This window comes from Aphis gossypii, chromosome 2 (assembly GCF_020184175.1).
Source record: "Aphis gossypii isolate Hap1 chromosome 2, ASM2018417v2, whole genome shotgun sequence".
NCBI lineage: Eukaryota > Metazoa > Arthropoda > Insecta > Hemiptera > Aphididae > Aphis > Aphis gossypii.
This window is the reverse complement of record NC_065531.1, coordinates 61,291,293-61,318,707: the sequence shown is the minus strand read 5'-3', so window position 1 is coordinate 61,318,707 and position 27,415 is coordinate 61,291,293. Positions and strand designations below refer to the sequence as shown.

The 27,415-nt window shown below is 23.6% G+C and overlaps 2 long non-coding RNA genes across 2 annotated transcripts; both read right to left on the bottom strand.

The window, feature by feature from the left end:
* Window positions 1-1,813: 1,813 nt before the first annotated feature.
* LOC126550086 (uncharacterized) lies at window positions 1,814-5,417 on the bottom strand. The gene is made up of 4 exons (XR_007604097.1): window positions 5,380-5,417; window positions 4,388-4,435; window positions 3,988-4,023; window positions 1,814-2,028 (listed from the first exon to the last, which is right to left on the bottom strand). It is a non-coding gene; the product is annotated as an uncharacterized LOC126550086 (long non-coding RNA).
* A 17,401-nt stretch (window positions 5,418-22,818) lies between these two features.
* LOC126550529 (uncharacterized) lies at window positions 22,819-24,754 on the bottom strand. Its single transcript, XR_007604651.1, has 3 exons — window positions 24,620-24,754; window positions 23,951-23,977; window positions 22,819-22,890 (listed from the first exon to the last, which is right to left on the bottom strand). It is a non-coding gene; the product is annotated as an uncharacterized LOC126550529 (long non-coding RNA).
* Between the last annotated feature and the right edge of the window lie 2,661 nt (window positions 24,755-27,415).

Below are 27,415 nucleotides of genomic sequence, written 5' to 3'. Positions count from 1 at the left end.
TTTGTTCTTAAATTCCTTAAGTAATAGAGATATTATGTTTTAATAGCTGTTATTGAAATTTAATTAAAATACATGCTATTTTAAAAAAACCTATGGACATGAATATGATGTACCTATATTTTATAATTAATCAATATAATTTATTATTAATATATATATATATATATATATTATATACATATACTATTTTACTACCTACCTATATGGATATATGAAACACAAATATAAAAAAAACCTAAATATAACCTAGATATATAAATAATATTTTAACAGATATATTGTATAATATATCAAATAGTAGGTAGTACATTTTGTGAAAGGACTACACAGTTACTATTAATTCATCTATGAAATAATTTAAAAAATCTCAATGAAAACGCTATTTTATTTTGTATGAAGTTAATTTAAACATAAAAAAAATTAATTAAATATAATAATAAATTAAAATATACAATTATAATAAAATACAATTTTTATAATCCATACTTACTTATATATTATACACGTCACACATAACTTAGTCTGTGGGTTTTGTGTTCCAGGTTAAACCACTAAACCGATTTTGTTGAAATTTGGTATGGAGATAACTTGATCCCCAAAACTGCTAGACTAATTTTTATTTTAGTCGACCACTCAGGGGTTAAACACTTGAAACTGTGTAAACGCACGTTAAGCGGAGAAGTTTAGAGTCATTTACTGTCCACCGGCGTGTTGGTCATCGTTCCTCACGATTTATCACTTTTGATTCTACTGATGGTTCTTCCTTGATTGGTTATGATTTATAACTGCTTATATTGCATTAGTAACCCAATATTGCACCATTTTACTTCATCCTGACACATGATATTACTAGGTGAATAACAAAATTACGATTTAACAATTATTATGTGTCTTATATAACAACCAGTGTTTAAGACCGATCAGACCCGTGATCCACATAATTTATAATATGTTTAGCTTCAGCCAAACAGTTGTGTGGAAGGTTTGCAGACCGATTTTATACCTCTCAATGTCAAACGTGTCAGTTCAGAGTTCATTCGCGATGACCAGAAAGCCTGGATGCTGACCAATTGCATGTGAATATTGTATAAAGCCTCAACATACCATATGATAGATAATTATGCTAATATATTATATTATTAAAGAAAATAAGAACTTCCATGATGTTAAAATTCGTCATTCTACTCAATTAAATAAAAATCGTAGTTCGAATAGAGGAATATAGCGAACAAGAAATTTAAAAAATATTGATATTATATTGAACGCATCATTTAAGAAAGGTTTTTTAGAAATTCATCAATGGAATGAGATGGCAAAGTTTTTATGAGAAATAACATTTCTATAGTCAAATTTACTAGACACTTGTTAACAAAATGAATTTTATGTATCGAATAATGGAATTTAAAAAAGAGAAATTGAAAAATAATGTCACAAGTTATGGAAATATTATAGAATATCTGTCTATAGATAATATTATAGACATTTAACTCTGCACTACATACCCTAGCTTACTTACTTATCGTAACAAAACAACTGATTAGCAAACATATTATAGGAAATATCTGATATTTGTATAAACTATAATTGCATGTCATATAAAATATCGATTAATTTAATAAAATATAACATACCAAATATTTTTAAAGTGTAATTAGTTAACTATTTATTAAATATTTAGTTATTAATCATGCAAACCGGCATAAGACATTTAAAAAACTGCATTACTGAATCATTAGTGATATTAAATAATAATAAATTACAATTATTGAAATAAAATAAAATTTATAAAATTATAATACATTTAATGGTACAGAACTTTCAATATTAATACAACCTTTTTTAAAGCTATTTAAAAAAATATATTATACACTTAAAAAAAAAATCTTGTGTCTTTTAAATTTATATGGAGAAAATATTAAAATGTAATTCGTTAATTATTAGAAATTAAAAATATTCTATTTTATAATTGCAATGTTTCATGCACAATAGTAAACATACACCATTCGAATGGAGTTCTTTTTTCTCTATCTATAATAATAAAAAATAATGAATGTTATTCTTTGCAACTATTTTCTAATTGAATTAATATAATATTTTTGTATACTTATACACTGATTACAAGAGTGATCCTAGAGCTTATTTTTAGGTGACCTCAGTTGCGTGTTTACAGGATAGGCTGACTAGGTCCAGACCTACCCAATTTTTAATTGACTGTTTGATTTTTTTTTTTTATCACAAGTAAACATGTTATTATTAATATTTATTATTGCATATTATCATTATGATACCACTGATACTACAGGAACTGAAAACAATATAAAAAGGTGCTGCGCACACATCTATCTACAAAAAATAAAAGAATATCGTTTACTCTATAAATTAATATTACTTTAGATTCTGAAAGAAGTGATAAATGTATTGATTTTACAGTGATGTGTGTTTTTTTTGTTTCTGTTCAGCATAACTTGTCGAAATAAATAATGCTTCAATTTCAAACTTCTTAACGTTACCTAACCTAACCCAGGGAGGGGGGAGGGGGTTCCGATGGCAAAGTGAATATTCTTGATGCAATTATAGACGTCAAAAATAAAAATTTTCCAGTAGTTTTCAAAAAAATGTAACGGACTAATAAGAGTAAATACTTGAAATTTTCACCAAATGTTTTCATTAGTGTTATCTGTATACATTTAAATTTTCAAAATATTTTGGTTTTTTTTGAGTTATTTATAGACAATTGAAATTTTCAATTTATCTAAGTATTTTTTTTCTTTTAAGTGTCGATAAAAAAATTTTGTTGGACTAAAGAAACTTGAAAATTTAAGACAAGGTTCCTTATGAGTTGGTATTATTGTAGTTAAAAAAAAAATTAAAAATCTTTGGTCACAAAGTTCAAATTTTATTTGAATTATTTTCAAAATCGTGAAAATTTGCAAGTTATTTTGTAGTTGAAAATTCATAAAATTGTTTGTATTTATTATATTTAAGATTAAAAAATTCAATACTAACTTTTTCATAAGTGTTCAATAGTACAAATGACTATAGAGAAAACTCGAAGCCTCATTAAAGGACAAATATTATGAGCGTTTAAATTTTTAATTTTTATGAAATCGCGTAACGATAACGATTTATCCTCAAACGACTCAATATTATTGTTATTATTCTAAAAGTATAAGTCCTAATAGTTACTACACTACAGAAAAAAACTGGCCAACCCAATTATTTTGTACTGGATACGCCACTGGGTTATAAGTAAAATATGCAGACTTCCAAACATAACATTTGACGGGTAAAATGTGTTGTGTGCGTAATTTATTTAAAAGATTATATTACTATAATATAAGTACAACTTAATAGGTGAACTATTAAAGTGAGATGAATATTGTTGTCTCTTGACTAATTATAAAATAATTTTTTTTTTTAGGCCAAATGTGTAGTTTATCGTTTATCACATATATATTGAAAAATTATAACAATTAATTAAATTTTGAGAACATATCTTAATTATGATCGACATTTTACACAGCAAAACAGTTGGTTAACCTTGGTTTCCTTTTCGCTGGTCACTTAATCATGTATAAGTTTAAGTACTCATTAATTTATGTACGTCAACAACTATTGTTTTATTGTGGCATTTATATATTATATATATTAAATTAAATAATAATAATAATATGATTTCCGTGTTCAGCGCGATTTGCGGTGTATACAATGTAGCCTACCATTATGATTCGATAAATAAATAAGTAGGCCAATTTAAGCGTGTCGTGTGGGATGTATCGGGATCACATTTATTTCAGTTAGATATTATATACTTATTTTTAGAATTGTTTTAAACAATGAACAAAACGGTGGTTATTAATTAGTTAGTGATCCTATCGAAAGCGCATATGAATTTCTGAACTCCGTTAAGACCTTAATGTCATTCCGGACAATTTTACAAAGAAACCTTTGCTATATTCAATAAAGCATAATTAATAACTAACTAACCTGCAGGTATATAATTTTCATTAGTATCTTCAATTGCTAATAAAATATTGAACAAAAAAGTAATTAATGTACGTCATATGTTATTGCTTATTACCATTGACAATATTAATTCAAAATAATATGGTAATAATATTAAAACCAAATAATTATGATAGTTTATTTTTTGAAAAAAAAAACAGATAATAATAAATATAGGTACAAAAAAAAATGAGTTCTATAATTTTTTTTAACAATTAGTGCTAGAGATGGAGAATTTAAGAAAAACAATTGAAGCCAATTCGTAAAAATTGTAAAATAATTGTAATTTGACATGAAAATCTTACACTTCATTTTTAGTAGAATAGATTAAAATCTGTTATCAAATATTCAACATTTAATCATAAATAGTTATAAAACGTACCCTTGCGTACTAGCTTTTCCAAATGAAAACAGTATTTAGGTACAAATTCTAAAATGTATGAATTCAATAGAAGTTATTATAGTTATTTCAAATAATAAAACCCAAATATTTTAATTTTATTTAGCAATCGTCAATATTGTAAAATATTGATAAGAGTTATATTTTTACTTAACAAAACTATTGTCATCAACTCCCGAGTCGGAAGACGCAAAAACAGTTATGTAACCTGCGTTTTTAAAAATCAGCCACAAATATTTTATAGCTATTTTTATTTTAAGATTATTATTATTATTGTGACTAATTATTATTTCATATTAGTTGATTGAAACCGGTGTCCCAAATTGGTAATAAAAATAAATTAAAAGAACCATTTTGTATATTATGCCACCAACAATTTTAATAAAAAATAAAAAAAATGATAATAATATTAAACAATCTAAAAATAATATACGGTACCACCCGTTTATTGTATACAATATTGTAAGTCACGAATTATTTCGTTTATTTTTATTTAAATCGCAATCCAGTTAATTAAAATAAGACTAAACATTATGTAGTTTAACCAAAAAAGAATACATGATACAGTAAAATCAAACGTTCTAAATTTGTTCAAAAAATTATATAAAAAGTATTTACACAGTATCCCTGTACATATTTTATTTTATTTCAGTGTAAAATTGGTACCTACATATAGGTACCTACTGTTATTGAAGGTTGAATTACAGAATAGATATTTGATTAACAAGGCGAAAATAATTTTATTTACGCTTCTATAAATATGTAAAACCTATATCCAAATAGAATAATTAAAAATGAAAAATTGGCGATTTTGGACATAAATGCGTGTAATAATTAATAATGTAATGCAAGTATAACGCAGTGTTAAGAACGAGTTATAACGCACGGTTTGACTATTTTCTTTTCAATTTAATGTGACCTAGTTTGTCTCCAAACTATATCTCCATGCATAAATGTTATAAAAAGAAACTTACCTGACTGATATATTTTATATCTTTCATCTAACACTAAAATATAAATATATAATAATGTATTAATAAATATAAGCATTTCACTTCAATTTGCATCTCAGTCAAATACATTAGTCATCACCTATACATATATAAATTTGTTTATGATTTAAATGTTAAATTTGAATTTTATTCTAAGTATTTATTAATAAATATAATTCGAATTACAATATTATTATTTTTGTGTAATTCCAACTTAAAATTAAATTTCATGAAATAAAATTATTATAACAAAGATATTTTGCTTGTTTGCTCAATATGATGTATTTAATTCAAAAACACATAATGTTTCTTTTAAAATTAAAATCACAACATATCATGACTATAATAATATACTAATATGTTTATTAAGTCAAGTGACTAAGCCTCATTTCTACAGTTGATATTTTTTATTTTATAATTTATATTTTTTAAGTTTATATAACTAAACATAAGTATCCGTAACAGATATAAACACTTACGCAAAGTTTTTTCTACAAATTAAAAATTTAGTAATTAAGTACGATGAAATAATATTTGCAAATATAGTGTAGGCACCACTTATAAGACTTACTTTGGGACCAGCACTAAGTGACACTTATATCCGATTGAATATCATAGATGAAGTAGCTGTGCCAGATAATCGGAAGTGCGTAATAATGCCTCGCATATAATGGCGATTATTCCAATGTATGTAAAATTTGTTGTGTATAAACGTATACATAATATTATAAAGTATGAATCAAAACCAATAAAAACAAACAAAAATATGCAATTTTTAAAACCAATTTATTTCTAAATTTTAACCAAAAATGTTTAGTTTCTACCATATTTGCCCGAAATTTAAGTATTATAACCGAATTTTTTATAATATATTTTAATACGTCGAAACGATTTTGAGACTAAGAAGTGACTAAACCTTGTATGAGTGAGTCTTATAAGTGGTATCCACTGTAATTATAAGTCAAAGTTGTATTTAAAATGTTCATATCATTTTAATAATTCGTACATAATTCTATCCCTATCAACATTTTTTAATTTTTTCTTAAATGTCTTAACAAATTTTTTATCGACTTTTGTTTTAAAATATTTAATATTCTCCTATCCCTATGATAATATATTTCATTTATCAATATTTCATTCCAGACAAAAGCTTAAATAATAATTATCGTTAAGATTCACATTTAGAAATTACACTTTATAAATCATTTTTATTTGTATATTTTATTAAATACTTAGGTAATGCATATTTATATCAACCCCATACTTTCGACAATTTCTGAACATTGTAATACTTACCAATTTCTTTTTGTAAAAAAAAAATAAATAATAATATATAAGTACCTATTAATAATTATGTGCACTTATAACATCACATAAGCTATAGGGTTTTATGTCTTACACACTTACCGAATAGCAATTCTAAAAAGAAATAATTTAATATTATTATAAATTATTTTCTTAATTCTATAGATTTAATTATTAGGCCTGCGCCTTTTTAGATGTTTCACAAGCTTTTGACAAGGTAGGTATGATGAAATACTTGTTATATTAAGAAAATTCTTACATCCTGTACATTACTTAATTATTAGATCCTATCTGTCAGACCATAACTTCCAAATCAGATTCGGCGATGCACTTTCAGCCAAATCCAATATTTCCGCCGGTGTTCTCCAAGGCGGTATACTCTCCCCAGTTCTCTATACCATTTATTCTGCTGATCATCCTAACACTACAAATACGTGAGTTTCTGAATATGCAAAATAATATCTATCAATTCTAATCCAGTAATAGCATCACTATTCACTTAATCTTCAAAATCACCTAACCCTCATAGAAGACTGGTATACTAAGAGGCGTTTCAAAATTAACCAGTCAAAATCTATCCACACTACATTCACCGTTTGTCTTTCTCTTTGACCTAAAGGTATTTAGATATGGAACTCAAATTCCTATTTGTTCTTCAGTCAAATATCTAGGACTAACACTAGACTGCAGACTTACATGTTGCGTTTGTTAAAAAAATTGCAATAACATTTTCGACAATATTAAACTTCGGCTGTTGATATTTTTATAAACTATAAAATCAACTTTTATTTTATTACATCAACCACTTCTTATTATACTAGTTTTCATATAATACACTCACGAATATATAAACCTATAAAATTAAAATTATATTATCATTGACAATCAAAATATAAAAAAAAAAACTCTCTATAATAACGAATACAAATTTAATTACATAAATACTTACTAGGGTCTTCATTTTCTACAAAAGTATAAAACCATGTATTACATAATATTATATAAATAATGATAATTATTATTGTAATTAAGTTAGTTCCTAAACATATCATCATAATTTAATAAAAATACAAGCATTACAACCATTCAGAGGCATATTTTTATATTTATTAACTACTTATTTATTTTACATTTAACATTTTTAAGGACATGATATTTTATAGGAAGTAGTTTGCGCTTCACATTTTATTCAAATTTCAACCGGAAATATTTTATGATGAATTCAAAACTTTCACTATGATTAAGTTTTTATGACAAATAATGGATAAAGTATAGAAATTTTAACTCATTTTGCATAATCATTGCTGTCTTTATTGAATAATACCTAATTATTATTATTACCAACGATGGATGTTAAAATGTAATTGTTACTGTCACCGACTGACACAATATGCACACGCCAAACACATATTGCTACATTTTTATTATTATACTCTAATCATCGTATTATATATTTTGGTCGTGAAATATTTTGATATAAATCAAACATAATTTATATTATTGGACTTAAATATATGTAAATACCTATTTTTTTGATAGCATTATTACACTAACATTCTACCACTTTTTGATTTGATTAACTTGATCGTGTGATACATAACTCTAAAATTATAATAATAAAAATAAAAGTCCTTACCACATTTATTAACTACAAAATGTAAGCACAATTTAATTTAATATTTAGTTAATTACTTAATTTAAGTGTTTTTGATTGTTTTAGTATTAAACACTATCATATTTTAAAATTTAAATAAATTTAAGTATTATCATTATATTCATTGCGGAGATTGTATGTGATTACAAATCAATGTTCATAGAATTTGAAATTTATTAGTTGATGAATTTCATTTATATTCCAATTATCCTTACTCCTTATAGTAACTAAAATTTAGATTATTTTGAGAAAAAAATGTTTTTGATTGGTTTGGTGCAAATTAAATTAGAAATTAATTTTTATACATCTGACAAAACTTATACGTTCAACTAAGCTATTATCTCTATTTTCTACATTTAAATCAATAATATTTTTAAACATCTCTATTGACAGTGTCATTATTTTATTATACACATGATTCTAATTGAATCTTAAAATTTACCAATACTAAATTTAAATTTTTATACATAAAAAAATATATACTTCACCAAATACCCACATTACAGTGTTATCATATCAAAGTTCAATCATTCTGTTTTTGGCATACCTCAATCGTCTTTTAACCTATTAAAATCTATACTTACGAAAATATTGCTCTACACAAAAGAATAAAAAAATATGTTATTATTAATAATTGATTCCATATTGTGTACATTGTATAAATTAAATATCAACAATTTTAACATATTATTTAACAACTATACTCTTATCAATTTTAACAATGTAATTTTTGTATATTGTATTCTTATATTTTTATATTTTTAACGTAAAAAATTTAAATATCTGCATGAGATCTATATGAACAACACTCAAGAGCACTATATGATTTAACAATTTCTCGGGAATAACGATGATGTTTTGTGTATGGTAGTCCGGGAATAAGCCATAAATTATTTTTAATAAGGAAAGTTCCGACCCCGGTAAGTGTTAAAATAGGGATTTTAAGATAAAAGAAAATGTTTGTTTTTAAATGGTTGCTATTTGTTTTTATTATTAATAATAAAACTATTTAGTCATAATAATTAAATGGTTAAATAGGTAAAGTTTTAAGATCACATTAATAACATGTTTTAATTAAAACATTATTACATATTTGTTTTTATTTTTTACTTTTGACTCTTCGAAATACCAATTAGATCAAATTTTCTATCAGAGACCAACCCAAATTTTGAACATTTTATTGCTCTATAGTCTAGAGTGTTTAAAGAGAAAAAACATTATTAAATCAATACATTCATCACTCCTCTCAGAATCTAAAATATTCTATTTTATAGGCACCTACACTCTGTCATGCATTATGAAATTACACGAATATTAAACATAACATATAACTTATAACAATATAGAAATACTTACTGGCTTTTATTCCTGTTTGTTTTAAAAAATTATGGATGTATTAATGGTTATATCTTATATGTATATAATATTTTATTATTTATTTATTTTTGTATATTAATAAAAATATGTTTTTATATATTTTGAGTTTTATCTCATGATATTTCAATCACTTTTCCTTCAACCAAATTTTTCCAAACCAAATCTAATTTATATGGTTCATGTTTGCTTGTAAAAATTATATAGGTACAACCGTAAATCCAAAATTTAAAAAAATACTCTTTTATAAGTAGGTATACTTATAATTCGAAAATCCTTTAGCTACTTATAAATACAATATTGTTCCATAAAATTACAGGTTAATCATAAAACCATACTCCAATAACATATTTTAATTTCTATATAAACATTTTTCTCTCTATCTATCTCTATACTCATTTAACATATTAGAAAAAGAGATGATAAGAATTGTTTACATAATCAAAAAACAATAAAAGGTTAATAGTTACAAAACACTTACCAAAAAATTCACCTACACGATGAATGTAATGTAAAACAAAAATAGCTTATTAATATAAATGTATATTTGTATTTAGATTTAAATAATCGTGTACCTATCTTGTATTTGGTACATTAGTTATAACTTATAAACCATAAATCACATTTTATCATTAAATAATTTACGTTGCTTTCGTTTATTCGTTTTTTTTTTTCAAAATATTTTTATTAATATAATCAATTACTTAACTAGGAATCATATATTATTTTAAGTAAAACATTACACAATCGGACTCTCAATTCCTCATTCCTCCATATAACCAAAGGAATAAAAAAAACTTACCAAGATAATCATCTAAACGATTAAAATAAATCTTTAATTATATATTTTCCAAAATGTTTATAATTACCTACTGTATAAAATATCTAATAATTATCATATAATTGTTATTTTTTATTTAACATATTTTACACTCGAATAGCTATACTTACTCATTAAATGCACTAAAATATTTAAAATATAATATTGTATAAGTTAATAATTCATCATGCATTACCAGCATTAAGGTTTTACAAAAATAAATTTCACATAACATTTAATCACAAAAATAATTATCGTGGAATTTTATTTATTTCCCAGTCTATTGCTTAATTTTGTTAAAATAAATGTATAATATGTAAATCAAATATATGGAGTTTCAACGATTCCACCAGACAATTTTGTACTAGGAAATAAGGTGCATCGATTCCAATAGTATCCCTCTAGTATAGGTAGTCAAAAAAACAACCTATCTATGGGTATGGCCGAATTACACTTGAATTGAAAAAAGGTAATGGTCGAACTGCACTGGCTAGACCATTTTTGACCAAAATGGTACCTTTCCCTTTTCAGTCAAAACAAAAATTTTTGTTAAGTTATGGCAATTATATAATTATATAATTTTGAAAATTATTAAAAATGTAAGTTACATTATTATTATGTATATTTATATTCTAATATATTCAACTAATCATTTTAATCGATAAGTCTCCAAATATACATAGGTAAATTTCCATACAGTGACGTATTAATGTAATATCAATCCAAAACATTGAATTTAGACTATATCCATACGAATAAAGATAAATAAGGACTACTAAATACCAAAAAACTATTAAGTATACTTAGTTGTTATTATTACGTTTCGCCTCCCACCCCTATTTTATAATTTATTTGTTGCAAAATTAAATAGGTGATTATAATTAAAAATCTGTATTCTGATTTTATTTTATTAATCATTATCAGAATTAGAAAATTGTGTGATATCTTCTCTGAGACTAACACCTTTAATAATATTTTCTTTGAACGTTATGTAAACAATATCATAAATAGGGCTGATTTTTATGTAAATGCATCTTTTTTTCTAGTGTTTCAAAACGTTGCTCCGCAAGTATAAAATGTGTTTTGGCCTTTGGGTGGTGCTGATTAATTTAAATTAATTTTTATTTTGCATATTTTTGCATTTTTTGTTAATATTAACCTTAAATGCATTTTTAGGGCATTTTCTTAGTTTTTAGAACATTTTTCACAATTTGTTCATAAAATGAACGAAAACTGTTGCGATTAACAAGATATTTTCCGAAAACTGCCAACACGCGACGGTACGATTTATAAATTATATAACACGACAATCAATTATCGTCGATAACAATTTTATCATAGCTAGGTCTTTTCGCTTAAATTATCGCCGTTATTTACCCATTGGCTAATATGTACTAACAAAAACAAGTTAAAATATTAAACAATTTTTTTTTAATTATTATTTTATAGTGAATGATTAAAAAAACAGAAATACAACAAAACAAGTAACAACGTACAATAACAAAATATTAATCATACATTTTTTAAATTTTTTTCTTAAGCCATAATAAATATAAATGCATTTTTATATTGCATTTTTTGAGATTTTTTAGGGCATTAAAATCTCAGCCCTAATCATAAATAATAAATTCCATACCAATAGAAATAAAATAAATATGGTACCTTTCGAGAAAACAAAAAAAAATATGAAAAGTAAGTTCTTAAAGGAGTAAAAAAATATATTTTCAAATTTTTTTTTATAGAAAGCAGAAATTTCATTATACGCCAAGACTATTTTTAGGAAATATTATTATTACATAAACTTTCATAGACTCAACATGTTAATTAATAATGTGTATCATTTTTATGGATAGAGGGGAGTAGTGGGTAATCAGGAAAATAATGAAATACGTGCGAAATTTCGGGTTTTTTTGGATGTTTAAAGTAAGTATTATACTTTAATTTAGTCTAAAGTCTGTGTATTGTATATTGTAAATACAGCATAGATATACTTACCAACCAATTTCCCTAAAACGTAAATAATGCAATACATATTATAGACTATTTTTATAATTTACATTTTATTTTATTCATAAGGCACTATAAGTATTGTATATTAAAACACATGATATTATGAAATTAAAATCAATGTAAATATAGTAGTAACCATACAGTTTTTATAATTTATTAATTTTTACTATTTATTTTTTTTATTATTTTAATTTTTATAATTTTGATTATTTAATAATTATTTCAGTTAAAAAATACTTACTAGTATATTTTCCTAAAAAATGTTAGTAACATATCATAATAAATTATTAATTATGTATATTCTGTATAGTTGAGTATACAGTAAGTTCCCGTTACAACGAACTCCAAGGGACTGCATTTTTTTTCGTTTTAACGGAAATTTCGTTGTAACAAAATAGCTTTTCGGTAGGGGACCTCTATGACTTTCGTTATAACTGGATTTTCCGTTGTATCGGTATTCGTTGTAATGGGAACTTACTGTACTAAATTCCCAACTTCAACATTACGTTGTTTTGTAGTTAGTATTATTGATATTATAATTTGAATAAGAATTTGCTGACAATTGAAAAATTGTTCTTTTTTATTATATTTTATAAAACATTTTAACATATTAACTTGAAGTATAACTTATTTGTTCAATTTAGTATAGTGAGGAATTAGTTCCTATTCACTATACAACAATTACAAATTAGTTAGAACAGTTAAACACATTCATTCAAAATACTTTATGAATTATGTTTCTAATAGATAAGTTTTCAATATTTTTTAAAAAGTAGCCATAGACACTGGTTACACAGCTATATTATTTTAAATAACTAGTAAATATTTGGAAATATTTCATTTTAACATGAACTATACATTAATTTATAAAATCTACATGCAAATTTTTCACATTGTACAAAATATGTAATGAACTCTTATAATACTATAACAAAGTATTACAATATTTAATACGATGATGTTTCATTGATAAATACATTTTAATCCAATTAAGCGTAAGGGATGATCGTCTTAATTCTATCTTAATTAATGTACTTTACAATAGTTCGTAAATATTATTTTTAAATCAAATTTCTAATAAATGAACACATTTCACTGAAGTGTATATCTGTATGTAAGTAGAATAGTAAATTTATCACAAAAGCTAACATAAAAATTAACATGTGACAAATCAATATTTCATATATAGACAGTAAAACCATATAGTATTTGATCAAAACAAAAAACATGTATACAACTGACCACATGAAAATAATGTCGAAAAATAACTTACCTAAATATTTTCCTACATTTTAAATAAGATTTTTACACTATTAGAACCTCAATATTGTCAATAAATCTTAATTTTAATAATTTTAATATCTTAAGGTAATTATAGAATTACATACCGATGATTGCACCTAAGTTCCCTACAAGATTAAAGCAAAATAATTAAACATAATATAAATAATTGTATTTATTAAATTATAGTGGTCTTTCATCTTTCACGTAGATAATTATAATCCATCATTTGAGATGAAATATACTAGTATTATGTACAAAGTAGGTAGGTAAGTAATATAATATTTAAATTTTAGTAATATATAGTAAATTTTCTAACGTTACAAATACTTATATTACCAATTATAATATTTTATTTAAAACACTACTTATATACATTTCAATTAGAAGTCTACAATGATCAGTGGCGTATAAATGAGAAGGGGAGTCGGGATAAATCTATCCCATCAAGAATAAAAAAAAAATACAAACAAATTAAATTTTAAAATGATTAGAACAAAATATATACATGTCATGAAAATGTATATTTACGTATGTTTAAAATTTAGCATTTGTCACAATAATAAATTAAATAATATTGTTTATCTTTTTATCAATAATTGTCTTTGTGTTGTGACGGGTGTATTTTAAAACCTTTGATCTATTGGGTTTTAATTTTTCAGAGTAGTATGACAAATAATTTTTCAGATAGTGTAATGCTTCCAGTTTTAACGTTTACTTCCAGAACCATATCCATCGCTGAAGTTTGATTTAAATTATGCAATAGGTTTAAGATTGTTGCCAAACTTAGATTGCCTCTATATCAATGAACTTAACAGTGAAATAATGGAACTTAATAGTGAAATAGCCAATTTAATTGTACAAAATATTTAAGTGAATAAGGATGAGGCGGGTCAGCAGCTATTTCAAGAAAATACAATAAAGTTCAAGATCACATACAACAATTTATCCAAATACCCTACATGTGCATTGCTCACAGAATTAGGCAGTTTCCAAATTTTATAGTTTATGGAAATATGTGATTGTTTGAGGAAAATATTATTCGAATTTGTGATTCTTTTATTTTTCTGAACACATCAAACACAACAAATTAAGAACTCTCATTAACTTCAACGAATAAACAAAAAACGCTAAAAAGAAGCTATGAGGCTCAATGAATTGAAAGATACCATGCTTTCGTGATTTCTTGAAACTCTGTGAATTTGTCGAAACATTAGAAGATATATTTATTTGGAATGATAATATTACAAAGTAAGACGTCTAAGAAGCTGATTATAAAATGTAGAAATTATTTTGAATTTAATAATTTTAAATAAAGAATTTGCTTGAAGTTTGACTTTATCGTATAGTGTATTCAAACAACAAGCATGGAGTATTGACCTTAACGAAGACACATATTTAGCTAAAAATACAAATACGAACTAGAAGAGGTGAGAATATATGCTGACACTTATTTCAAGGAAATATTCAAATATGTAAAAAGTAAAACTAACTATTATTGTATGTAACAAAGTTATGTTTCCAAATGAGTTCAAACTTTTGCAAATTTTATCAAGTCTTCTGGTTAAATGAGAAATCGGTTTCTACACTCAAAAGAAAAAAAAATACTTTAGAAACCAGAGAAACTCTACATATATATAACATGTATATTTTTATATCATATTTATTATGATTTATTTTATTATTATATTTTTATATAAATAATTTAAATTTAGTAAAACTTACTTTTTACTAAGAGGAAAGATTTAATTTCTTAACTATATCTACTATTATTAAATCTTAACCAATATTAGCGGACGAAGTGGGAGTTAGCCATTTTCGCCAAAAGTGTACATATTCCTTTTCGAAGATTCACTTTTCCACCGAATTATAAATTGTTCGATTTACTTTTTCGTCAATAGTTTACCTTTTTCTTATCTACCCATTCACTTTTCCATCAAATGAAAAAATAAAAATAAAAAAGCGGGCAAGTGAGTACCGCTCTGCTGTACATTAGGTGCCGTATGGATCATTATTATATATTATAGGAGTGTTAAATTTGAATCCAATGATAGTTATCATTGTATACGAAAAACGATTCTGAACGAAGATGATTTGTCAGCCTAGGATATAATTTCTAGTGGTTGGTGAAAAAGGTGGTTTATGTTTTAATGGCCTGAATACAACAAAATTTAAGTTCTTTTATAATAATTGTAAGTTAAACTTATGAAAAACCTTGTATTAAATTTTCAACTCTTAGCTACTTATACAAAAATTTTTATGAAATATACCTACAAAATAATTTGCAAATATTTATGGTTTTGACGAATTTTTGTCAATATTTGAACTTCAAATGCTAATAAAAAAAAATTGTGCCTATGTATTCTTATAATTTTTTAATCACTATAATAATAACTTATGAGGAACTTTGCATTAAATTTTCAAGTATTTTGATAGGGCCAAAAAGATTTTATCGACACATAAAAAAACAATTTTCAGAAAAATTGAAAATTTCAGTTGTCTATAAATAGCTCAAAAAAAGTCAAAATATTTTGAAAATTAAATCACGTAAAGAAAACGCTAATCTTAATAACTGGTAAAATTTTCAAGTATCTACGACTTATACTTTTAGAATAATAACAAATATTTAAAATCGTTTGAGGATAAATCGTTATCGTTACGCGATTTCGTTAAAATTTAAAATTCAAACGCACTTAAAATTTTTCCTATAATGATGCTTCGAGTTTTCTCTATAGATACTTGAAGGTAAACTTATGGAAAACTTAGTGTTGTATTATTAATCCTTAGTTATAAACACAAAAAATTTTATGATTTTTCAACTTCAAATAATTTGCAAATATTCATGCTTTTGACGAATTTTCGTCAAAATTTGAACTTCAAATGCTAATAAAAAAAAATTGTGCCCATGTATTTTTATAATTTTTAATCACTATAAGAATAACATATGAGGAACTTTGTATAAAATTTTCAAGTATTTTGATAGGGCCAAAAAAATTTTATTGACCCTTCAAAAAAAATTTTTCAGAAAAATTGAAAATTTCAGTTGTCTATAAATAGCTCAAAAAAACTCAAAGTATTTTGAAAATTAAATCAAGTAAATAAAATGCCAATCTAAATAACTGGTAAAATTTTTAAGTATCTACGAATTATACTTTTTGAATTATAACAAATATCAAAAATCGTTTGAGGCTAAACCGTTATTTAGCGCGGTTTTTGTAAAAATTTAAATTTCAAACACTCATAAAAATTTTTGTCTGAATCCGGTAGAGTTTTTTTTACAGATATTTGAAGAAAAATGTATGGAGAACCTTGTACCAAATTTTCAAAACTTAGTTATAAAAGAAAAAAATTTTATGATTTTTCAACTTCAAAATTACTTGCAAATTTTCGCGTTTTCGACAGATTTCGTAAAAATTTGAACTATAAACTCTTATAAAAAAAAATTGTGACTAACGATTTTTAATTTTTTTTAGCTACAATAAAAACAACTTATAAGGAACCTTGTATTAAATTTTCAAAACTTTTTGGTCATCCAAAAATTTTTTATCGACACTTTAAAAAAAATTTCTCAAAAAATCGAAAATTTCAGTAGTCTATAAATAACTCAAAAAAAGTCAAAATTTTTTGAAAATTTAACTATATACAGATACTACTGACATTAACATTTGGTGAAAATTTCAAGTATTTTCAGTGATTAGTTTTTGAATTACAACCATAAAAAAAAATCGATTTGGTCGAAAACTGGTTTTGCGGGAAAATTGCCGTTTTTCCGTCATTTTTTTTTTGTTTTTCTCGATTTTTTTGAAAACTGTTGGAAAATGTTAACTTTTTACCTCTATAATGCACCAAGGATATTCACTTTTACATCGGAAACTACCCCCATAGTTTGAAATTGAAGCATTATTCCGACTAGTTATGCTGTACACAGACACAAAAAAAAAAAAAAAACACACATCATTGTAAAATCAATACATTCATCACTTCGTTCAGAATCTAAAAAATATATATAATAATAATTACATTACGTATATTTATTTCACATAAATGTTGTATAATAATTTACTTATAATTTGTTTTTATTTTGTTATTGATATTCTTATAAATTAATATGAGTAGTATAGCTATATGAAATTAACCAAGTAATTACTGTCTGAACATTATATTTAGGGTTATGAATTAAATTTTTACAATGATCATATACCACAGCATTATTTCCAGTGTAAACTTTTGCTTTGCAATATTTTGTTATACATCACTATCGAGTTAAACTATTTAATACGTTAACTGACCCAATACCAAGTTTATAATTATTTAAAATTTATAATGGTTTTCACCGTTTAATTTCGATGAATTCAACCATATTGTTATAATGTATATTTTATAGATTGATCACTAATCAAAAATGAAGGTTAAAACAAGAAAAGAAAATTAACGAAATTCACACTAAAATAATATTTTATAAATACTACATTAAATATTTTAGTATTAATAACATGATTTAGTTCAAAAGTTGTACACTTACTAGTAAGTATACTTTATCGGCAATCATTAGAAAGTGAGTATACTGCATTAAGGTATGGCATTGGGTAAATAATCCAAATAATCAACGATAAATTTTAAATTTTAAATGATTTCAACTTGACGGATTTCATGAAACTTTTTCATTTGACGGAAAAGTAAATCTAAGGAAAAGGGAGAGGTACCTACACTTAAATTAACCTAAGTAGCAATAAATCTGTTATGCCCAACGAAATTCTTAATGAACCCTCAAATAAAAAGGAATGTTCAGGATTTTTATTGTAATAGAATAAAAGAAAATATTCAATATGTTTATTTGTTCAATTATTTTATGTAGGTAAGTAAGTTGTTTTCAGATTTTTAATAAAATTATAAAAGTATTGTTAAAAATATGATGTGTGGATTCTGAATATTTTAACTTAAGTCTTTGATACCAAGAACTTGTTAAATTGGGTGAAATACCCAGATAAACATATATATTTATATATATATATATTATATATATATAATTTTATCTCCCCCCTCCCATAAGAAAATTGAATCTACGCCACTGACATTGATGCATATTCTAATTTTATGTTCCTAGTTTATTATAGCATAAATAATTTTGAAAAAACTTACAGATATATTTATCTTAACAAATCAAAATTATTAGATTTAAAATACATATTAATAATATTTTATATTCAAATTTGTACATACATATGGTAGCAAAGTTTTAAGATTATTCAAGGACCATACTTTAAATACTTTTAATTATAAATGCATAATATGTGTTATTACAATATAATGAATAGTATAACAATATTAAGACAATATGGCTATTTATAATTCAGCTATAGAAATTATAGTATAATATGTTGCTTTATTATTCTCTATAACAATTAAATTTATAACTATTTTACTGATAAAAATTTAAAACACTTACAAATATATTCAGCTATAACATTATGGTAAAATTAAGTGATAAATAAAAAAAAAATATGTGTATTTCAGATCCAACAATTTTTCCATACAATTGTACACATTTATATTTAGGTCTTACAAATAGATCTTTAAATATTATAGACTGAAACACTTACTAGAATAATATTCTAAAATAAAAAAAAAATGTAGTATTTCATGCTAATTATTATATAGTGTATTTATGCTTTGAAAATAATTTCCTAAAGACGCTATACATATATTATGGTTTTACCGATTACATGATAGTTTTATAATTATTAATAATATGGTCTTTCATAGATATCCTGATCAATAGTAGCCAATGAGTTGTATAGTATTCTTTATAGTTCTATCATATTAATTTTAAATGTATCAACCTCTTGGCCAGTGGCGTATACAAGGGGGGTGTTTGGTGGATATGACACCAACCTTGAGCTGTATCATATATATTAAATTATTATTACATATACATAATATTATATTACAATATACATTATTATATATATAATAAAATAGGAACATAGGTAAATCGTAAATACAATACAATATAAAAAAAAATATATTGTATACATTTAATTAAAATAAAAGTTTTAGTTTGTACGTATTAAATATAATATTTAATGTTTATAATTAACACCCTCCTTCAGAAAATCCTAGCTACGCCACTGCTCTCGGCTATAGTAATTGGTACATTTTAAACTCAGGTATTTTGCTTAAAATAACCTGGTATGGCTATTAATAATTGATATTAAGTGCATATTATTTAATTAAAGGTACCAATAACATAATATTATGCTTTTTGCCTTATATGTCTATAAGATATAAATTCATTACATAAACAATAAAAAGGTATACTAAAATAATTAATGACTTACCCATTGTACTTCCTACAAAATTTTAATAATGTCAAATCATATTTTGATGGAAATTCAATTGTATTTTTAAGATAAGTTTGCATGCCATCCCTATATGAACTTCACAGTCACATTTTAAAATTATACAGTTGTCATAACTTTATATTTTATTTTCGATGGTTTTGTTATTTTAATAATAGCAATAAATAATATGTATAAAAAATAATAATAATATATATTCTATAACTTTTCTTCAACAATAATTATGTCAATATGTTGTCTAAGAGTACAATTATATTATTAGAATATAAGCTTAGAATTAGCATCCACAAAACAAACAAAAAAAAAAAACACTTACCAAAAAGCAGATCTACAACATTTTCATAATTAGATAATTAGATATTTATTTATAATTGTTTGGAAACTCAAACTACGTTCAAAATATTTTGAAATTTTATTACATGATATTTTAATTATATATTTATACTCCAATTATCATAGTTTTTAGTAATTCGTCCTGAAATCACTAGAACTACACAATTCATTAACTACTATGAAAATGTTTCTACAATCTCATAGTATGGATAGATTTTTATTTTTAACACATATGTATATCTTTTCATATTATAATACTAAAAAATATATATTTTATTAATTTGTGAACTTTTGAGACCCGCATTAACTTGTTAATGGAAACCTATTATCTTTCTGAATAAATAAATACACATAAACAAGGCTCAGCATTTCTATTTCTAATTTGATTTTTATTTTGAATTTTTAAGTTATTGTTAAAATTAAGTGTAGCAATAACGGTTTAATAATTATTTTATCATATTTTGGTGGTATTCTATAACAATAAGTCTGTGAATATATTGAAACTCTATTGCTATTTAATGGTTATTTTCGCCAAGAAAAAATAGTTTTGACATCAATTTAGCAAATATTTTTATAACTGAATCTTCGACCAAAATACTTATAGTTAAATAAATTAAACTTCTTACTAATATATATTACACTTACAAATAATTTCATCTGTAACATTAAAATAAAATAATATATTAATGATTAGAAATGTGCCTACATTTAAATGATAGAAATTGATAATCCCAACAACAAATTTTTTGTGTATTATTGAGTATACAAATTTTTAATTTAGGTACTATTTATTTCAGTTAAATTGCAAATTTTAAAGTATTATGTATATCGATAAAGATACATTTTGATGAGAGGTACTTAATTTTTTGTTGTGTTTTAAATTTCAAAAAAAAACCTATAGGTATATAGATATAGCTCACAAATAAATATAATGAAAGAAATAATAAAATTAATTAAATATTATTATTATTAATTAACAATAACAATAAATTATAAAATTGTCAAAAATAAAAAATAAAAAATAAAATAAAAGAATGATTAAAACTTTTAAATTTATTAGCTTAAAATTTGAATTAGAACGCCGGCTTTGAAATAAATAATAATAAGTTATTCTTAGGTATAAATTAATATATACTTAAAACCTTTTACACAGTATAATTAAAATAGAAACACTTACCAATAAGTTCAACTGAAAAATGTAATTTAGTATAATATTATTAATAATTAAATTCATACATTTTTACTGTTTTAAGCCGTTAGTTCAATTTGTTACTAATCCTATTGTACTATTCCATTAAAGCATAATTATTTTTTTTAAGTTTATAACATTTCTATAGATATCCCCGTATTACAGACAACTTACCAACTCTTTTTCCTATTTGGTTAAAAATAATATTAGTATCTCAAAATGAATGCAAAATTTCAACCAGAGATCTACATTAGATTCCTAGTTATAAATTTATAAAAAAGTTTGAGATTATTATAATTTTAACACACAAATGTTCATTATTAAGGTATAAGTTCTACAAAAAAACTATATAAAAATATGACAATTTTGGCTTTAAAAAAAATAATACTTACCAATATTATTTTCTATAAAAAATCATTAAAATAATTAAATCATTAAATTTAACAGATAATAAAATCTTACTCATTTTAATTATATCAATATATTTATTTGAAATGTAGAGGATTGTTTTAATATCAATTATTTCTGAATAAAAATCAAAAAATAAATTTCACGCGCACACTGGATGAATAAAAACGCCAACGATATTTATGAAAACTATACTAGTCTATAGTGTAATTAATTTTTATATTAATAATTCTGAGTGGACACAGTAAATTTGAATTATAATATTATAGTAGGTATGTATGAACTAGTTGTGCATCATTGAGATACAATAAATTATTTCATGTAATATTAAAATATTTGCTTCATGTAAGTGAAAATATAAATGGTTATGTTTATTTATACACATGCATACGTGAAATAGTATTTCTTATCCATAAATCCTAGTTTAACATCATCCATAGCGTTTGCATATACTAGAGAATAATAAATATACATACCAAGTGCTTGTTCTGTAACATTTTGAACAATGGATATTTTTAATATAATTTAGGTATTAACAACTCTGCGCGTTTTAAATATATGAAAACTAAGAACACAATTGTATATTTCATATTATTCTTATTATACACATATTGAATGAAACAGATAGGTACACGAAACGACATAAAAAATCACTGAATATTTTTACTCTAGTTACCCTTACCAATGAATAGAATATTAACTTTCTTTTATAACTTACTGATTTTTGACAAAACGTCATAATTTTCTTGAAATGTTTTAACTAAAAAAAAAAAACAGAACATATTTGTGTTAAAATAATAGCCACTTTACATACATAATTAGATTTTAAATTTTTATATTACATTTACATAGATATTTTTTAGTATATTGAGAAAGAGATTACCCTGAAGAGACCAAAATAATGTTTTACTTATTAACCTAACCTTAAATTCAAAGATGTTAAAGTAAAAAAGTAAAAATTAAAAAATTGTCATATTTCAACTTTTAAAAAGGTTATTATAAAAAGAAAAAGATGTGGAATAGTCAATCTCAAATAGACTTAATAACAAATTCAAATATGTTTTCAGATTCATTAGATCAATTCAATCAGTAAGTTTGGAAAAAACAAGTAAAAATGTCTATATGTTCAATGTGTGTTAAATAGAAACAGAAAGAAGCAGTATCGAATTCTCTTAAATGATAAATGATTGCATACAGAAAAAATTTTAAGCAGAACAGTTCGATAGACTATTTTTATTATATTATATTTATATTGCTAGTAACAATAATACGTTAAGTTAGGTTATTTTATTTTCACCGAGGTATTTTAGACAAAAATATGTCGTTTATTCTATTAGTGTTATTAACTTCTAACTTCTAAGTAAATATTTATGTACCTACCAAATAATGGTAGAAATAGCTTAAAATTAATCTAAACATTTAAAAATTGTTCTTTTTAGCTGATCAAAAATTTAAGTTACTATAGTCAACAGTGATGCTGTAAATTACAACTAAATAATCAAAATTAATTTTTTTTTAATTAATTAATCTTGCATAAAAATTATCATTTCCCAATTTTTTATTTTTGTTTTTAATAAATATTAAGATATTTTACTTTTAAGCCTCACTCCTCCTTCATACAATAGTACTAAATAAATCTTATAAATTGGAAGTTGATGATTGAAATATTTTTCTACTTTTTTAATGTTCAAAGACATACAAAAAAAAAAATCATTTTTAATCATTGTTTAACTAGGAAATTACAAATTATATTCAAATAGTTATAATATCATTAGGTATTCAATATAAGCAATATACTACAATGCACATTAGGTGCTTACATGTGAAACCAGCGTTGATCAAATCGTCTATACATTTTCAAACAAAAATAAAAAAACATTGAATAGGTACAACAACAAAAAAAACTTATCACAAAAATTAATTTTAATTTTAAATGAGAGCAGCTCAATATATTGTCATCGGATAATCAGTAAAAGAAATGGTTTGGTTTGGTCCAAAACTACAAAATGCAGTATAAAAAATGTTATCCCATCTACTAATTTTATATAATATTTACTAGTTTGGGTATTAGAATTTGTTATTTTAAATCGAAAATATTAAATTAACATAAAAAAATTATATTTAATATAACTTATAGGACTAATTATTCGAAAGAAACTATAAATAAAATAAAAATTTATATTAACTACTTTCTTGTTGTGTCTGCATATCTTCTAATTAGCAAAAGTCATTAATTTTATCAATTTTCACTTAATTATTTCTTTATAATTATTTACTAAATATTTTATAAACATTTAAGAAAACTAATAAATATATAAACCACGAACATTGCAACATAATTTATTTTCTTAAATCAATATCAATATATAGTACAACTTGTGGTTAAACTGTTATTATGAATTAAAATTTAATTGTAAAAATATTATTTAATAAATATGTTAATTGTAATTAATTTTTTTTTTTTTATTATTAATTATAACGTAACTTACCATGACAAACTATGCAGCAACCATACACATTGTAACAAAATAAAAAGTAGTTATCCATTTAAATGTGTTTTTAAGTTTTATAATAGTCTAACCTAACCGTTGCAGTAAATTATATGGAAAACGAAAATAAACAGATCAATGGACTATGTGGAAGACGGAGTTATAAACTTTTATATTATTATGTGTGATTTAACTGAAACACTTGACAAAGACTAAATCAATCCTAACATAACTAATTTTTTTTTAATTCTATAACAATAAATCTGCAAATACAATACATCAAGAAATTATTATTTACATTTTTGCTTATTAATACAGTTATAATGTAGAATAGATAAGAACTCTTTGTCGTCCAGTTCAAAGATAGTTTATAAAAATAAATGTTGTGTCTTGAAAAAAAGATATTTGCAAGACATAAGTGAAATTAATTACAATTTTACTTGTATTAACAAAATAATAATTTGAATAATTAAGGAAAGGTACTTATGTATTAAGTATGAGATCTTATTAAATTACATCATAAGTACAACCCAAGTTAAGTCTTACGTTGAATAAAATCTGACTATAACTATTACTATAGTAAACGGTTAAATTAAGATAGGTTTAATTAATTAATAATTATTTTAATAAGTAAAAACAATTGAATAATTTCTCTAGAAATTAGACACTCTAGACAAATATATATTTAATGTAGCAAAATAGTATCAGTAGGTATTTTTGCCACCCACAAGGACAAATAATATTCAGTGTTATTAATTGCAACAATGAAGTTTTAACATGTTTTAGCACCTGTTGAATATCAATTATTTTGTAATCTACGAATAGTATAAATATAATATTAATATCATTTATTTTCTCCATACATATGTATTATGTATGAACTATGAATGGCTGGATTAAACAAATGTTTTTATTGGATTTTTTTTTTTTAATTTATATAAATTTATGCATACCTATTATTATTATTATAATTATTTTTATTATTATGGGTTAACAAATTCTAGATACGCAACAAAATTACGGTTTTCATTATTTTGAATAAAATAGTGAATCATTATAATCTTTTTAAATATAATATAAAAAATCATAAAATTATGTGTGATGTGTCGAACAATAGTCATAGCATAACCCTAAATTTAAAAATTGCCTAAATTGTATTTTTACAAAATTAACAAATATTACAAAGTACAAACAGTTTAATAAAATACAATAGTACTTAATAATAAAGAACACAACACTATTATAATATCCAATTTAAATAATTGTTAAGATTCTGTGCTTGTCTTGAAAAAACTATTAAGTTTTAACATAGAACAACTTAAATACTTCAAATTATATAGGTAATATAATAAATACTTTAATAATTTACTAAGATATTTACTTTTAACCGCACACCAATTAATTGGATATTCATATAATTCATACAAATAAGATGATTTTAGAGCTTTAAAACAAAAAATTAAAAATAAAGAGTTATTTATTTAAATAATAAATTCATATTTCATATAATTGTTCATAATAACTATCTAAAATTAAGTATTTATAGTATATTAATATGTACCCATTAAGAAATATATTGTCTTGTCTAACAATATACCTAATTTATGTTTAACAGAATCCTTTTTATGTTGCAATTTTTTTTTTTAATTTTACAATTTAAAGTTCAATATATTATCTGTGATCCCTAGCCTAAACTACCCCTCGTTGGGTTTTTTATATTTTAATTTTATAGCGAGTTTTAAGTAAGTAGAAAAATGATAAAAAATTATTCAAATTCAAATATTACGAATAAAACCAATGAGAGAATATTACTGTTGTAATAAATTTTATGATAAGAAAATCAAAAATGTATTATAATATCTAAACTAACAACACAAAATGGACTCTGTTGAACATTGATGTACACTAGCGTTTTGTTATCCTTAGTTAGAGTCAGCTCGTGTTTGATAAAATTAAACTCAAAGACGCATTTTATATGGTTAAAGGATACGTTTATTTACTACTCGAATACAAAATACTAAACAACTATCAGGTACTGCTATTAACTTATAACATAGATTTTCTATATAATAAAAAGAGGTCCTGCTTTAAAGCGTCTATCATCGAGACTGCCTTACCGGCCGTGACAAAGCGGCCTCTCTGTCAAACACATAGGGTGAATATTGCTGAATCAGCGGATTCTAGCCCAAGAGTCCGTCCCACAATCACGTACTACATATTAATTTATCATACAAATATGCCCTTATTTAACTATGTAAGACGCTTACACATAAAATACCCCCAAGGCCAAACTGGAGCCGTCACTGCGACTTATTACACTAAAAATATATTATGTACATAAGCATTCAGTTTCTACTAATTCCGACTTACAGGTTATATAAGTAAGCCAATTAGGTTTATTGTTTTTTTGATTTAACAGTTAAAAATATGATTACTATTACTATTATTAAAATTCAAAAATATTCTACAATAATATGATATTCTAATAAAGCTATCAACATGTTTTCTGTTGTTTAATTATTAAGTTTTCATCCCATTATATTGATTCACGTATTGCTTGGTGGAGATTTATGAAGGAGTTTCCGTTGTACCAAATCTAATGTATGATTAATAATTAATAAATGTGCTTAAAATAGGAGACAATTTTGCCATAGCTGTATAGCCTGTATGTATTGTAGAAGTAGGAGCTAAGCTTAATCGGCCAATGCTTTTGTATAAAACTGAAATGATTTCTGGGGGATTTAACAATTTAAGGCTACAAATTATTCGGAGCGCGTACAATAGAATCTATTTTAG